Consider the following 17874-nt stretch of genomic DNA (forward strand, 5'->3'; position numbering starts at 1 on the left):
CTTGACATCGGTATGTCGGTCTTTTTGCACTTTTCCAGTCCAAACCTTTTGACAAGATCATTAACATATTTTTCTTGATAAATAAAAGTTCATTCCTTCAATTGTTTTACTTGAAGACCAAGAAAGAATGTTAACTCTCCCATCATACTCATTTCAAACTCATCCCGCATAGACTTAGAAAATTTCTTGCCTGATTTTCATTAGAGGATCCAAAAATAATATCATCCACATATATTTGAACAAGTAAGAAACTTTTGTTTTCATTTTTGATAAATAAAGTCGTATCTACCTTACCTTTGACAAAACCATTTTGTATTAAGAACTTACTTAATCTGTCGTACCAAGCTTGAGGTGCTTGCTTTAAACCATACAAAGCCTTTTTCGTTTGAAGACTAAGTCTCGGCTTCTTTGGGTCTTCAAACCCGGTGGTTGTTCCACATAAACTTCCTCATGGATAAATCCATTTAGGAAGGCGCTTTTGACGTCCATTTGGAATAACCTGAAATTCTTATAACAAGCAAACGCAAGTAATAGTCGAATAGCTTCTAACCTTGCTACTTGGTGCGTAAGTCTCATCATAGTCTATTCCTTCTTCTTGTGTATATCCCTTGGCCACGAGTCTTGCTTTGTTTCGTACGACTTTTCCTTTCTCATTCATCTTGTTTCTGAACACCCATTTAGCTCCAATAACAGTTTTACCTTTTGGTTTGGATGTCAATTCACATACATCATTAATGTTGAACCGTCTGAGCTTTTCTTGCATAGCTTCAATCCAGCTTTCATCAGATAAAGCTTCTTCTATGCTCTTTGGTTCAATTTCAGAAACGAGAGCCACGGCACTAGACTCTTCTCCCCTTTTTGATTTGGTGCGAATTCCTTCATTAATTTCGCCGATAATAAGATCTTTGGGATGACTGGACTTATGCTTCCAGTTACTTGTTGATTTGTCCGGTTGATGGTCTCTCTCTTTGTTTGGATCTTCACAAACAACCCGATGCTGGTTTTCAGTCGAGATGCTTCTTGAGTTGTAAGCTTTGGAAGGTTCAGGTAGGTTCGAGACTCTTCTTGATGAGTCGACTTGATTCATCTTGCGTTGAGTCTTGAAATCGACATTCATTGACTCCTCTGATCGGCTCTTCTTGTTATAGACTCTGAAGGCTTTGCTTGATGTAGAATATCCAAGGAATATACCTTCATCTGATCTTTCTTCAAACTTACCAACTCGATCTTTTGCATTTTTCAATATAAAACATTTGCAACCGAATACATGAAAGTATGAAACAATAGGCTTCTTATCTTTGAATAACTCATAATGGGTTTTCTCTAGAATAGGTCTTAAGAAGACTCTATTGATGATATAGCAAGCTGTTGAAATTTTTCAAATTGACCAAAATCGTGAAGAAATCTTAATTTCAATTAAAAGAGTTCTAGCCATTTCTTGAAGAGATCTGTTCTTTCTTTCCACAACTCCATTTTGTTGAGGAGTATATGGAGAGGAGAACACATGCTTGAAGCCGATTCATCACAAAATTTTGTAAAATCTTGATTTTCAAATCCACCTCCATGATCTCTGTTCTTATACTAGAGATAACACATCCTTTTTCATTTTGAACCTTTTTAGCAAATTTTTCAAAATACGAGAAGGTTTCGGACTTACTTGCAAGGAAATATACCCAAGTAAAACGGGAGTAATCGTCCACAATTACTAGGCAATATTTCTTACCTCCAATACTCGTGTTCGGTTGGTCCAAAGAGATCCATATGCGAAAGAATCGTAGTACATGATTAGTAGAGACATGATTTATTGGCTTAAATGAATTTCTTACCGCTTTCCCTGAATACATGGAGTGCATGGATCAGTCTTTTGATAAGGTAATTTGGGTAGTCCTCAAACAAGCCGCTTTGATGAAATTTTGGCTAATTGCTTCATGTTGACATGACCAAGCTTTCGTGCCATAAGCTTGCTTCATCTTGAATTGAGATAAAACATTGCCATTCATTTGGTTTCACATCCGAAGATAGATGTTTCCATGTCTTCGACCAATAAAAGATCGAGTAGAGTCTTTACCGATTCCGAGAACATATTCCTTCTTGAAAGAAGATCTTGAAACCAAGAGTATCACACAATTGACTAATCTTTGAGAAGATTGTAATTGAGTCCTTCCACTAAGGAAACATTACTTATTGTGAGATTTCCAATTTTCACAGTTCCAAATCCCACAATACTTCCTTTGTGTTTCCTCCAAATGAAACTTTTCCGCCATTTACTTGAGCAAGCTTTATAAAACAATTTGAGTCTCTGTCATGTGTCTTGAGCATCCGCTCTCAAGATACCACTTTACCTTTTTCTTGACGGTGACCCGCATTTAAAATAAAGTCTCAAGCTTTCTTTGGTACCCAAACTTTCTTGGGTCCTTTGGTGTTAGTAACATAAGCGATTAGCCCATATTTTCTTAACAGGTTTCCAAACCATAGGACACTCTTTTTCAAAGTGATCCGGACTGTTGCACTTTGAACATCTGAGAGCATTTCTACCTACAGATTTTACAAAAACTTTATTGAAATGATTTTTGTAAGCCTCTCTCGAGAGTCTTTTCTTAATTCTTTCTTTTACTTTAGGAAAATCAATCAAGGGAATTGTTTATCTTTGTCATACCTAGACCGGACTTATTGAAGTAAGGTCTTTGAGCTGAAAGAATTTTTTCAAGTTTTTCGACCCTATTGAAAATTTCTTTGAAATATTTGATAAGTCAGTTTTTAAAAGAGCATTTTCTTTTAAAAGATTATCTTCATTTTCTTTAAGAGTGGAAACAGTCAAGTCTAGACTTTTAACTCTTTCTACTAAAACATTTTCCTTTTGTTTTAGAGCTGAGTTTTCTTTTTTCAGTTCGGAAATTCTTTTGAGAGAAGTCTTAAGACTAAAACACAATTCATCAATGTATTTAGAAACTTTGACAGGAATTTTAAAATTACTTGCCTCAAATTCACCGTCCGAGTTTGATCCAGTCTCGAGTCTGATTGTGCCATCAGATATAGATTAGCATATTCATTATCACTTTCTTCACACTCTGTATCACTCCAGGTTTCAGCTTTGAGAGCTTTTCGATATCTTTCAGATTTTCCTTTCTTCTTTCTTAGAAGAGGACAGTTGAGTCTGATGTGTCCCTTTTTTCTTACATTCAAAGCAAACTACATCTTTGTTTGGTTCCTCATCATCACCGAGACTTGGTCCTTTGTCTTTGAAAGCTTTGTTTCTTTGAGTTGAACCTTCTTCATTTTCTATTCAGTTTTATGAATCTTTTTATCATGAGAGCAAGTTCCTCATCGTCCATATCATCTTCGAATCAGTATCATCGAATCATCATTTGATTTTAATGCAATGGATTTCTTACCTTTTGGATCTTCATCTTCATTGATCCGTTCCACTTCATAAGACTGAAGAGTTCCAATCAGCTCATCGACAGATAGTGGCATAATTCTTTGCATCTCTCTTATCGAAGTCTTTATGTGATTCCAATCCTTGGAGAGTCCACGCAATAGCTTGTTTACCTTCATGGGATCAGAAATTGGTTGACCTTGATTTTCAAAACCATTCACAATATCTCGTAAAACGACTAAACATGTCGCGTTATAGATTCTCCGGTTTCATTCAAGGCTTCGTATTGACCGAGAAGAATGTTGATTCTTGTTTCCTTCACTCGATTTGTTCCTTCATAAGTGATATGCAATCTGTCCCAAACTTCTTTTGCTGTAACACAAGAAGATATTCTATTATATTTAGTTGGTGACAAAGCACAATATAAGGAGTAAATTGCTTTTGCATCGAGTGCTTGTCTCTTGATTATCTCTTCCTGAGTCATTCCGCTCGTCTCAACAGTTTATTTCCCTCTTTCAGAGACTGATGCAACGGTAGGAGTAATTCCTTTTTCTACAATGTCCTATTCCAGAGGATCCTTTGATCGTAGGAAAGCTTTCATCTTGTTCTTCCAGATGTTGTAATCCTTTCCATCAAAGTAAGGTGGTCTAGTGTTGTTTTGCCCTTCTACCAGCCCCGGAGCCAACATACTAGCCATGGATCTTTAACTCAAGTAAAACACTTCAAACAAAGTGAGTACACAGTGCTCGATACCAATTGATATTGCTAGTATGAGTACCTAGAGGGGGTGAATAGGTATATAAAAGATTTTTCTTCCATAATTGCACAATACTAGACAGTTGATGGATTTGAGACAAACGATAATCAAAGTAAGACGGAGAGAAGAGAAAATTGAACACGCGGTTTATAGTGGTTCGGCTTATATCAAGCCTACGTCCACTCTTCTTCACCGATGGCCTATTGGCTGGATTCCACTATGAACAAAAGAGAAGTTACAGACAGCTTTGCCTTGATTCCATAGTGTAGATGTTCTACCACACCTCCTCAAGATTTCTCACAAATATAGACTCTTTTTTGTATACAAGTATTCGCTCAGAGTAATTGTCTAAACAAAAAGGAGCTTCAGACTTTGGAATTCTTCAATCGCGCACTCCTTGAACAACTAAGACCGTCTTCCTTATATACTCATTTATGCCATCATACCCGTTGGCACTTACAAAAGGAATTCCTCCAATCTACCCGTTGGACGGAATCAATTAGGAAGATTGTTCAAGCTATTAAAGGAACATGTTGATAGCCCATCAATCCTGTTCGCCTATACAATCAAGATCTCGGTTTCCATAAGTAGAACCTTCAATAATATTTAGGCAATCACCGAATCTTCAATTATCGGGTCAATCTTCGATCAATCAAAGGACTTCGTTATGTCTTTTCCAGCCACGAGATCTTCTCCAGTTGATAAGGTTAAATCCTTAATAAAACATCTAGTTCTGGATAACCTTTCTTCAACGGATTAGAGACTGTCAATGAGGATAGAATTTGAGTCTTGAGTCTGGCTATCTGGAGGTCTTCAGACATTAAATAGCAGAGTCTACAAGCCTTCAGACTAGACTGATGGAAACGTTTTGTCAACTTCAAAAGACTTCAAGAAGATTTCTCCAACAACAGGGTCTGCATCCTCGATGATTTCTTCCTGATGTTGATGATCAACGCCTTGAGGACTAGATGGAGGAGAATGACGCTGCTGAGAATGTTGTGGGCTCGGTTGTTGTTCGGGAGACACTTCTTCTTCAAGTAAGATCGAAGTGCGTAGGCCCCTCACTCATTCGCCGTGGTCCCCTACTTGCGATTCTCGAAGACTTTCTTGAAGATGACATCTTTCTCGGTTTTGGAAGATTCCTTGCTTGACTTTCCCAAGAAAAATGACAACTTTTTGAAGATTAAACAAAGAAGACAAACGGGAATGGAGGATCGATGCTTTCTAGGGTTTTGAGAGTAAAGTGAAGAGGAATCGACAAAGTGCACGATCGGTTAAAAGGAGAGATAAACGAACCGTCACAAAGGAAATAAAAAAATGCCTTTTCAAAATAACTGTCTTTTTTCATAAAAATAGCCATTTCAAAAATAACTTCCTTTTTGAAAATGAAACGATGCAATAATTACGTCAATTAAATATAGCAACAATTTAAACACAGTCTGACGATCGTACCTTTTGAAGATGAGATTAAAGAGAGAAAGACTTACAGTCTGACGGTCGTACCAAGACTATCTTTCAGATAAAGTCTTGTAAGTTTGAGTCTGAAAGTCTTTAGACTTTGATATCTTCATACCTCAAAATGTTGAGTCCGGAACGGATAGATTCAAATTGATATTTCTCCAAAGGCTTTGTGAATATATCCGCTAGTTGGTTCTTTGAGTCAACAAATTGAATTGAAACATCTCCATTTTGAACATGGTCTCTAATAAAGTGATGTCGAATCTCTATATGCTTTGCTCTTGAATGGAGAATTGGATTTTTGGTGAGGTTGATAGCGCTAGTGTTGTCGCAATTAATCTCTATGCATGAGTCTTCAATTTCAAAGTCTCTTAGTTGTTGTTTTATCCATAGAATTTGCGAACAGCAACTTCCAAGGGCTACAAACTCTGCTTCTGTTGTTGAAAGAGACACAGTGCTTTGTTTCCTTGAAAACCAAGACACTGTCTTGCTTCCAAGCAACTGGGAAGTTCCCGAAATGCTCTTTCTATCAACTCTGCAACCGGCCAGATCTGCATCTGAATATCCGGAAGATTAAAGTCTCCCTTCTTAGGATACCAAAGACCGATGCTTGATGATGAAGCAACGTATTTAATGATACGTTTCGCAGCACTGAGATGGGATTCTCTAGGATCTGATTGAAACCTAGCACATATGCAAACACTCAACAAAATGTCAGGTCTAGAAGCAGTAAGATAAAGAAGTGAACCAATGATGCTCCTGTACAACTTTTGATCAACTTTCTTCCCTTCTTCATCTTTGTCTATCTTCAAAGAACTTGACATCGGTATGTCGGTCTTTTTGCACTTTTCCAGTCCAAACCTTTTGACAAGATCATTAACATATTTTTCTTGATAAATAAAAGTTCATTCCTTCAATTGTTTTACTTGAAGACCAAGAAAGAATGTTAACTCTCCCATCATACTCATTTCAAACTCATCCCGCATAGACTTAGAAAATTTCTTGCCTGATTTTCATTAGAGGATCCGAAAATAATATCATCCACATATATTTGAACAAGTAAGAAACTTTTGTTTTCCTTTTTGATAAATAAAGTCGTATCTACTTTACCTTTGACAAAACCATTTTGTATTAAGAACTTACTTAATCTGTCGTACCAAGCTCGAGGTGCTTGCTTTAAACCATACAAAGCCTTTTTTAGTCAAGGCGAGTCTGGCTTCTTTGGGTCTTCAAACCCTAGTGGTTGTTCCACATAAACTTCCTCATGGATAAATCCATTTAGGAAGGCGCTTTTGACGTCCATTTGGAATAACCTGAAATTCTTATAACAAGTAAACGCAAGTAATAGTCAAATAGCTTCTAACCTTGCTACTGGTGCGTAAGTCTCATCATAGTCTATTCCTTCTTCTTGTGTATATCCCTTGGCCACGAGTCTTGCTTTGTTTCGTACGACTCTTCCTTTCTCATTCATCTTGTTCCTGAACACCCATTTAGCTCCAATAATAGTTTTACCTTTTGGTTTGGATGTCAATTCCCAGACATCATTAATGTTGAACTGTCTGAGCTCTTCTTGCATAGCTTCAATCCAGCTTTCATCAAATAAAGCTTCTTCTATGCTCTTTGGTTCAATTTCGAAACGAGAGCCACAAAGACTAGACTCTTCTCGCCTTTTGGATCTGGTGCGAATTCCTTCATTAATTTCGCCGATTATAAGATCTTTGGGATGACTTGACTTATGCTTCTAGTTACTTGTTGATTTTTCTGGTTGATGATCTCTCTCTTTATTTGGATCTTCACGAACAACCTGATGCTGGTTTTCTAGAGTCTGAGATGCTTCTTGAGTTGTAAGATTTGGAGGGTCTGGAGCAGGTTCAGACTCTTCTTGATGAGTCTGACTTGATTCATCTTGCATTGAGTCTTGAAATTTGACATTCACTGACTCCTCCACAAACTGGCTCTTCTTGTTATAGACTCTGTAGGCTTTGCTTGATGTAGAATATCCAAGGAAGATACCTTCATCTGATCTTTCTTCAAACTTACCAACTCGATCTCCAATACTCTATGTTCTGGTTGGTCCGAAGAGATCCATATGCAGCAACTGCTTTCCCAGAATACATGGAGTGCATGGATCAGTCTATTGATAAGGTAATTTGGGTAGTCCTTGAACAAGCTGCTTTGATGAGATTTTGGCTAATTGCTTCATGTTGACATGACCAAGCTTTCTGTGCCATAAGCTTGCTTCGTCTTGAATTGAGATAAGACATTGCGATTCATTTGGTTTCACATTCAGAAGATAGATGTTTCCATGTCTTCGACCCATGAAAGACTGAGTAGAGTCTTTACTAATTCCATAACATATTCCTTCTTGAAAGAAGATCTTGAAACCAGTATCACACAATTGACTAATGCTGAGAAGATTGTAATTGAGTCCTTCCACTAAGGAAACATTACTTATTGTGAGATTTCCAATTTTCACAGTTCCAAATCCCACAATAGTTTTTTGTTGTTTCCTCCAAATGAAACTTTTCCACCATTTACTTGAGCAAGCTTTATAAAACAATTTGAGTCTCCGGGCATGTGTCTTGAGCATCCGCTCTCAAGATACCACTTTACCTTTTTCTTGACGGTGACTCGCATTTAAAATAAAGTCTCAAGCTTTCTTTGGTACCCAAACTTTCTTGGGTCCTTTGGTGTTAGTAACATAAGAAAAGTATTAGCCCATATTTTCTTAACAGGTTTCCAAACCATAGGACACTCTTTTCAAAGTGATCCGGACTGTTGCACTTTGAACATCCGAGAGCATTTCTTCCTCTGATTTTACAAAAACTTTCTTGAAATGATTTTTGTAAGCCTCTCTCGAGAGTCTTTTCTTAATTCTTTCTTTTACTTTAGGAAAATCAATCAAGGGAATTGTTTCTGCTGTCATACCTAGACCGGACTTATTGAAGTAAGGTCTTTGAGCCGAAAGAATTTTTTCAAGTTTTTCAGACCCTATTGAAAATTTCTTTGAAATATTTGATAAGTCAGTTTTTAAAAGAGCATTTTCTTTTAAAAGATTATCTTCATTTTCTTTAAGAGTGGAAACAGTTAAGTCTAGACTTTTAACTCTTTCTACTAAAACGTTTTCCTTTTGTTTTAGAGCTGAGTTTTCCTTTTTTAGTTCGGAAATTCTTTTAAGAGAAGTCTTAAGACTAAAACACAGTTCATTAATGTATTTAGAAACTTTGACAGGAATTTTAAAATTACTTGCCTCAAATTTACCGTCCGAGTCGATCTAGAGTCTAAGTCGATTGTGCCATCGACATAGATTGGCATATTCATTATCACTTTCTTCACACTCTGTATCACTCCAGGTTTCGGCTTTGAGAGCTTTTCGAAAATTTTCAGCTTTTCCTCTCTTCTTCTTTAGAAGAGGATAGTTGGGTCTGATGTGTCCCTTTTTCTTACATTCAAAGGAGACTACATTTTTGCTTGGTTCCTCATCATCAACAGACTTGGTCTGCTGTCTTTGAAAGCTTTGTTTCTTTGAGTTGAACCTTCTTCCTTTTCTATTCAGTTTTCTGAATTTTCTTATCATGAGAGCAAGCTCCTCATCGTCCATATCATCTTGAGAATCTGTATCATCGAATCATCATTTGATTTTAATGCATTGGATTTCTTACCTTTTGGATCTTCATCTTCATTGATCCGTTCCACTTCATAAGATCGAAGAGTTCCAATCAGCTCGTCGACGAGATAGTGGCATAATTCTTTGCGTCTCTCTTATCGAAGTCTTTATGTGATTCCAATCCTTGGAGAGTCCACGCAGTAGCTTGTTTACCTTCATGGGATCGAAATTGGTTGACCTTGATTTTCAAGACCATTCACTATATCTCGTAAGCGACTAAACATGTCGGTTATAGATTCTCCTAGTTTCATTCGAAGGCTTCGTATTGACCGAGAAGAATGTTGATTCTTGTTTCCTTCACTCAACTGTTGTTCCTTCATAGGTGATATGCAATCTGTCCCAAACTTCTTTTTTGCTGTAACACAAGAAGATATTCTATTATATTCAGTTGGTGACAAAGCACAATATAAAAAGTAAATTGCTTTTGCATCGAGTGCTTGTCTCTTGATTATCTCTTCCTAAGTCATTCCGCTAGTCTCAACAGTTTCTTTCCCTCTTTCAGAGACTGATGCAGTGGTAGGAGTAATTCCTTTTTCTACAACATCCCATTCCAGAGGATCCTTTGATCGTAGGAAAGCTTTCATCTTGTTCTTCCAGATGTTGTAATCCTTTCCATCAAAGTAGGGTGGTCTGGTATTGCTTTGCCCTTCCATCAGCCCTGGTGCTAGCATACTAGCCATGGATCTTTTACTACGAAGTAAAACACTTCAAATAAAGTAAGTACACAGTGCTCGATACCAATTGATATTGCTAGTATAAGTACCTAGAGGGGGTGAATAGGTATATAAAAGATTTTTCTTCCATAATTGCACAATACTAGACAGGTTGATGGATTTGAGACAAACGATAATCAAGGTAAGGCGAGAGAAGAGAAAATCGAACACGCGGTTTATAGTGGTTCGGCTTATATCAAGCCTACGTCCACTCTTCTTCACTGACAGCCTATTGGCTGGATTCCACTATGAACAAAAGAGAAGTTACAGTACAGCTTTGCCTTGATTCCATAATGTAGATGTTCTACCACACCTCCTCAAGATTTCTCACAAATATAGACTCTCTTTTGTATACAAGTATTCGCTCAGAGTAATTGTCTAAACAAAAAGGAGCTTCAGACTTTGGAATTCTTCTATCGCACACTCCTTGAACAACTAAGACCATCTTCCTTATATACTCCTTTGTGCCATCATACCCGTTGGCATTTACCAAAGGAATTCCTCCAATCTACCCGTTGGACAGAATCAATTAGGAAGATTGTTCCAGCTATTAAAGGAACGTGTCGATAGCCCATCAATCATGTTCGCCCATACAATCAGGATCTCGGTTTCCATAAGTAGAACCTTCCAATAATATTTAAGCAATCATCGGATCTTCAATTATCGAGTCAATCTTCGATCAATCAAAGGACTCCATCATGTCTTTTCCAGCCACGAGATCTTCTCCAGTTGACAAGGTTAAATCCTTAACGAAACATCCAGTTCTGGATAACCTTTCTTCAACGGATTAGAGACTGTCGATGAGGATAGACTTTGAGTCTTGAGTCTGGCTGTCCGGAGGTCTTCAGACTTTAAATAGCGAGTCCGCAAGCCTTCAGATTAGACTGATGAAAACGTTTTGTCAGCTTCAAAACACTTCAAGAAGATTTCTCCAACAACATGGCTGTCGTTTTTCACCGTCTAGCTGCCGTCTGCCACTATTGAGCACTGCTCGACCCTATTGTAGCCCGCGTCACCGCCTGGCCTGTTTCGGCCTCAACTAGCCGCTCGAGCAGCTCCTTCGGCCAACAAGTAGAAGCCGAAGATCTCAACCTAGCTGAGACTTTGGAAAGATTTTCCAAGGTCGTCCGGACCCCGCTTGGTGTCGCCGCAAGGTTGTCTATTGCCCGCCTTCGCGTCGCTATCGCTGTGAACTCATCGGAACGCTAAACCAGTGAGTTTACTTGCTAAACTCTCCTTAGGGAGTTAATTATGCTTAATAGGTGATTAGTTTAAGCTAATTAGGGATTATGTGGTTAGTTAGATTATATTAGTGATTTAATTATTCAATTATGCATGATAGATGGTTAGATTAAATAAATTAAGGGCTAGATAAGTTATACTATTTATCTAATTAGGTTCGAAAATTTTCTAGGCCTGTTTAGGCAGTTAGATTAGCGTTTCTGGCCTAAGTTGCTATTTATTGAATTTAAATTGAGTTATTTAATTAATTTCGGTATTTATTTATTTAATTAATATTTTCCGGAAATTATATTGGGATAGTCGGTGACTGGGATTTCGTACCAATCGCAATGATGTAGTTAATTTTTGCAATTGAGTGTTAAATTGTTTAAATTGAGTGATGGTTGCAATTTTGGGTATTTAATTCAAAATTTGAAAATTTTGGTAATTATTTAAAAATTACCGAGTGTCAAGTTTTGACACCAAAAATGGTTTTATATACTATATCAAATAGTTGGATTTGAAAAGGATTGGTATCAGTTTTTCTAGTTTAAATTGACTGTATACCCACACACGACTATTTTTACCGTGTATTTTTAATGTGAAGAAAATAGGCAAAGTTCACTATTTTAATTAAGGCATTTGAGTGTAATGCACAGTATCCTAGGTCGAGATTGTATGGTCATGTATTGATTAAGAGAACCCGTCCCGAGCTGTTGAGTTGGACATACCCTTATATGAAATGCCCTATCAATGGATACCGATCGTAGTAGAGGCTGAACCAATGCTCCTTTATGGAATGCCGTTGACGAGTGACATTGCCGTGTTTGGTGGAGTGAGACAATGCCTAGCTACGCCAGAAGACTGCCGAACTTCGAATAGGCCGTGCCCATGTGTGGTCATGATTAACAATTGGAACGCATGCAAAGTGAAATTGACGCGCTGGATTATGGGACAAAATTGTGTGGCACAGAATGGTACGGTCATATGACGATTTGGCCCTATAATCGAGACCCTTTGTGTTTGTGGAGGTGGAGGTGTTGGCATTCCAATTGTTTGAGCATGAATAATGTTATGTCTATGATATGAATTGTGCTGACATGCAGGAAGGATCTGAGACGAGGTAAGTCTATGTGCTTATGTGGCTCTGTGGTTAGAACACTCTTAAGTGTATTTCCTTCCTAGTTGGAGTTTATGAGTGAACTTACTGAGACATTGTCTCACCTCGTCGTGGGCTCAATATTTTTAAGTCCTTAGATGGCAGTTCCTCTGGAACGTTTTGGACAGCCGCGGGCTATTATTGAGCGAGGGATAAATGTTCGGATCCCCGGTAGTCATTGGGTCTATCAGTTGATCGTGACCACCGTCTGGGTCAATGAGGGTGTATCTGAGAGGATACCTCATCAATTCAAGGCGTAGTTCCACCACGGACTCAAGGGATACCGAGTGGGTCTCTTCCAAGGTTTTGAGATTCTCGCGGTGGTTGTTGATGCTGCTTTTGGTGAGGGTGCAATTGACCCTCCAGATGGAGCTATAGAGGACCCAGTGCCCTTGAAGCTAGTGGAGTCTGAAGGATCGGTGAACTTGTCTGACTAGTAGGCTATAGGACAGTTCCTTTTTGAAAGCCAGTCTTTTGTTTATAAACTCAGCTTGCTTATGAAGGTGTTTGGTTTGATGTGATTATCTTGCTTTCCCATCCCATGCTATTTGTTATCAAGGGTTGTTTATTCACTTCCGCATGTGCAATGAAATGAATGGGTCGGTGATGCATTATGGGACGTCGCAAATTTTATCGACCACCGAGGGATGGGCACGCACTCGAGGATTGGGGCGTGACACATAGTCTGCATATCAATGACTCGCCTATAACCAAATTGGAAATACACGCATTCGGTCTGCTTCTTGAAGCTATATGCGTAACATATCATGTAATCACAAAGTTCAATAGTTCCCTCACTTTAGCTAATTATATCAAATCCATTACCCTACCACGAACCCGATTCAGAAATCGGACTAAAATGGTCACAGTTATGCTCCCTTTAGTGCGGTTCGACTAACTCAATTCTTCGTTCGCTCATATTGTGAGCGCGAAGTCTCATGCACGGTTAACTATTCTAACAGTTTTAAATAATTTCCAATGTTTTCCGAGGTTCATAAAGTGAATTCTTGCTCAGCTTTTGTATGTGGTCTTAATAAATTTTCGAGAAAGTGCTAGAAAAGTCCTAAACTTACAATATTAGTATTAAATTATAATGAATTTTTTAATCATACCAATTGAGTCCTAAATCTTTTCGCCCTAGTGTCAATTCAATTCTTCCGGTTAATTTTGGCCGATATTACTAACTTGAATGCTAAAGAGGCCCAACTAACCTACGTGGTACTGCTAACTAATGTGAATAATGTTCAATAATATTTTAATTTTTTTCCATTAATTAATTAATTATTTAGGGGCGCGTTTGGTTGTGTTTGTTTAAAAATTGTTCCGTGGAACATAAATAGAAAAAAGTATTTGTTCCGGGGAACAATTTTTGAACAAAAATACGCGTTTGGTAAACTTGTTCGGGAATAAAAAATAAACAGAAACATGTTTGGTAAATTTGGATAATTTTTTTATTTCTTTTATTTTTTCTATTTTTTTTCTTATTTTTCCTTTTTTTCTTTTTTTCTTTTTCATTTTTTTTTTCTTCTTTTGGCCGGTCGCGGCCAAGGCCTTGGCCGACGACCGGCCGGCGAGGGCCGAGCTCGCCCGGCGGCGGGCGCGAGGCGCGGCTCGCCAGCCACCGCCAGCGAGGCCGAGGCTCGCCGGCCACCGGGCGAGCTCGGCCTCGCCGGCTCGGGCGAGCTCGAGGCGGATCCGGGCGAGATCGAGCTCGCCCCGGCGCGCGAGGTCGGCTCGCCTTGATCCGGCGAGGCCGAGCTCGCCCGGAGCCGGCGCGAGGTCGGCTCGCCATGGCCGGGCGAGCTCGAGCTCCTGCATCCGGCGAGGCCGACCTCGCCCGGCGGCGACGAGCCTCGGCCTCGCCGGATCTCGGGCGAGCTCGAGCTCGCCCGGCCATGGCGAGGCCGACCCTCGCCCGGCTACGGCGAGCGTCGGCCTCGCCGGGGCCGGCGAGCCTCGCCGTGGCCGGGCGAGGCCCGGCCCCTCGTCGGCCGGTCGCCGGCCGTGGCCGAGGCGGCGACCGGCCTCGGCCATGAAAGAAGAACAAGAAAATAAAAGAAAAAAAGAAAAAAAAGTGTTTCGATTTGTGTTCGAAACAAGAAACACAAAATTTGTGTTTCTTGTTGCTTTTTGTTCCGGGAACAAAAGAACAAAAAAGGAACAGAAACGCACACAAACGCGTTTACATTCCTTTTTGTTCCTGAGAACAAAAAAGAAAAACCTTGTTTAAAAACAAAAAAGAAACGCAAACAAACGGGGCCTTATTTATTTATTTATTTATTTTGCCTTTCTTCTTCCTTTGGTCAATGACCGGCCACCAGCCACATGTGATGGCTAAGAGAGTTGGCCTCAACCGGGCAAGGGTCACCATTGCCTTCCACAAGCGAAGCTTGGTTGAGACCACTAGCCTAGGTGAGGGCGAGCCTTGCCAAATTGGGCAAGGTCACCCAAACCTGGGCAAGGGCCAACCTCGCCAAATCTGGCAAGGGGAACCCTTACCTAGCCAAGCCTTACCCATGGTCGGCAATGGCGACCCTCACCCAAGTGAGGCTAGCTCGCTTAGCAATGGCCAATGGCCAATCATCGACAAAAGGAAAAAAAGAAAGTAGGAAAAAAAATGCAAAAAGGAAAAAAAATAAGAAAAAAAATAAAAATTGAAAAAATATCAAAATATTATTATAATTGCCCAAGTTAGTGCTTGTGGTACCACATAGGCTAATCAGTGCTGTCCAACATCTATGTCAGTAATATACAGTCAAAATTAGCCGAAAAAATTAAATTAGCACTAAATAAAAAAGTTTGAAACTAAATTGGCACAATTGAAAAGCTTATGACTAGATTGACATCAATGCAATAGAGTTAAGAGTTTTGCGATATTTTTTCCTGAAGTTTTCTATTGCTTTTCTGAGTTTTGTAAGGCGAATTATCCATTTTCCCTTGCTTGATGACCCACTCTTGCCTAGCAGTACGCTTTACATTATTAAAAAGTGAAACGTTTGCGGAAGGCATTGTTCACATGCACTGTGTGATCTGAGTTATTGGGTTTGGTGAATCCCACGTAGTGCCCACACGCGAGGGAGGGAAAAAAGGTTCGCATTATAGGGGTTTTCCGGTAGGATTTGAGATCTGCTCTATTTATTAGTCAGAAGTAAATTGGCAGCTTTAAGTGAACCCCTTAAATTACAGATTGTCATGCTTAAAAGGAAAATTGCACCAATAGGTTTTAGCGTTTTACCTGAATTACAATTAAGTCCAAAACATTTGAAAAAGTGTAATAAAATATTTGAAATCAATGCAATCAAATTTTTCTGGCGATCACACAGCCAATTTTGCTAGGGCACGCTGGAAATTGAATTGATTTTTAAAATAGTTTGAGACATATGTCAAATTGACTTGAAAAATATGAAAAATTAAAGTAAGCAAGAGGACGAGAGGAACCCACCATCAAAAGGGGTTTGAAGATTCGGGGTGGCGCCACCAACCCCATGATGCGGAAGAGGGTTAGTAGGACTTTGGTGAGGATTGGTGAATTTGCGGTTACTTGGGAGCTAAGTAGCACCAATACCGATACGCAACACGCGACACGACACGACAAACTGACACATCGTTTCTAAAAAAATAGAGAATTTGGACACGTTGTATATTATATAAATATTTTGTATATAAATAATAAATTATTACTTTTATGATTATTTCAATCAAATTAATCTGATTCAAATTCACAAATAAATAAATTATAATAAAATCCTACAACAAATTTACACTAAAAACATTAATCCATCATTTATTAATATCCTTCATTGTTTCAATTTGACAAATTCAACTCCATTTCAATAAATCCATAAAACTTGGAAAGAAAAAAAAAATAATTCACATTCTAGACTTGTTTGTCGACGTGTCGAAAGGAAAAAAAAAAAATGTGAGGGTAATTTGTGTATCATGGAAATTGAAAGTCAAAAGAGAAGATAAAAAAATATTAGGTTTTTTTCTTTCCTAATTTGTTATTTTTATTATTGATTTTTATTTTTTCACATAAGTATTTTGACCCTTCATTTATTGAAATTTTTTAAAATTAATCTTGCATGTCAGAATCATGTGTCGGAAACTAGTATGTCGGAATTCTGACTCAAGTGTCGAAGAGTGTCGAAAAAATTGACCAAGTATTAGATTTTCTGACATGTGTTGATCGAGTATCCAAGAGTGTTGGAGAGTGTCAAACATATGTCAAAGATCCGACACAACACAAAAACTCTCTCGAGAGTGTCAGTGCTTCATAACTTGAGAGTGGAATCCTTTAACCCTTTATGATGTCTCTTTCTTTGACTCCATTTATTTCATAAAGAATTAATTTTGAAAAATATTTTCCTAAAATTAATCATTTGTATTACTTAAAATAATTAATTCATGAAAAAAATTTCATTGTCAACAATAATTTGTCATTCATTCATTTTATAAACGATATAAGTGATCAATTTTAAGAAAATATTTTTTAAATTATTCTTTTTCACAAAACAAGTAGAGTTAGGGCACGCATGACAATCATTTTTTTTTCAAAACAATTTTTTTATTCCAAACTTATTTTGGAAAAAAAGATCCGTTAAGTGAGGCAATTTTATTTTTCTATTTTTGCAACAAATTTTTAGTCTAGAATTTAGGTTTGGAACAGAAATGCAAAGTAAATTTTTTTATTTCTCTATTTCTAGAATAGAAATGAGAAAAAAATTCTTCTTTATTTCTGAAATAGAAATGAGAAAAGAATTTTCATCATTGCTCATTCTCTTTGCTAATTAACCACCCACCCGTTGCTACCACTCACCATCCATTGCAGTCCACCACCATCGGTCGTCGTATGCCAACACTGGTTGCTACCGCTGTTTGCCAATCACCACTGCTAGGGAAAGAGAAATTTTGTGTTTTATTTTGAGAACAAAAATTTTAGGTCATTATTAAACATGAATTTTTGCTCAAAAACTCATCTAAAAATAAAAATAGAAAAATCAATTTCTAACTAAAGTGGTTATCATTCGTGCCCTTAGTGTAGTTAATTTTCCTTTTCCTTTTTTTTTTTTTGTCTCTAGTTTTGTTTTGTCTTGTTTTCTTGTAAACAAAAAAAAAATGACTATTATAATATAGCACTAGATTAGACACAAAAACATCTAAAAATATCAAGTCAGATTCCAACGAAATACGCCAATAAATTTGCTTGAATGATCGCTAAAATGGCTTGATTATGCTAGAGTCAAAACTTTTCGAACTTAATTCCACTTAATTGAATTGCACATTGGAGGAAACTCTTAAAATTGTTGGTGCAATTTTCCATTTTTAAAATTGAAGTTCCAGATTTAATATTCAATGTATCAACCTTAAAAAGAAACTGGCCCCCAAGTCACCGCCATGTGTCCTGTTTGTTCTTCGTGGACTCAACCACCATCAGAAAGTTTCAACCAAAAAAAAAAAAACCACCACCAGAAAGTCCTCACACCACATCCAAGTCGCCATCTGCTTCTATTCGCCATCACACAT

Source organism: Eucalyptus grandis, chromosome 6 (assembly GCF_016545825.1).
Source record: "Eucalyptus grandis isolate ANBG69807.140 chromosome 6, ASM1654582v1, whole genome shotgun sequence".
NCBI classification, from domain to species: Eukaryota; Viridiplantae; Streptophyta; class Magnoliopsida; order Myrtales; family Myrtaceae; genus Eucalyptus; species Eucalyptus grandis.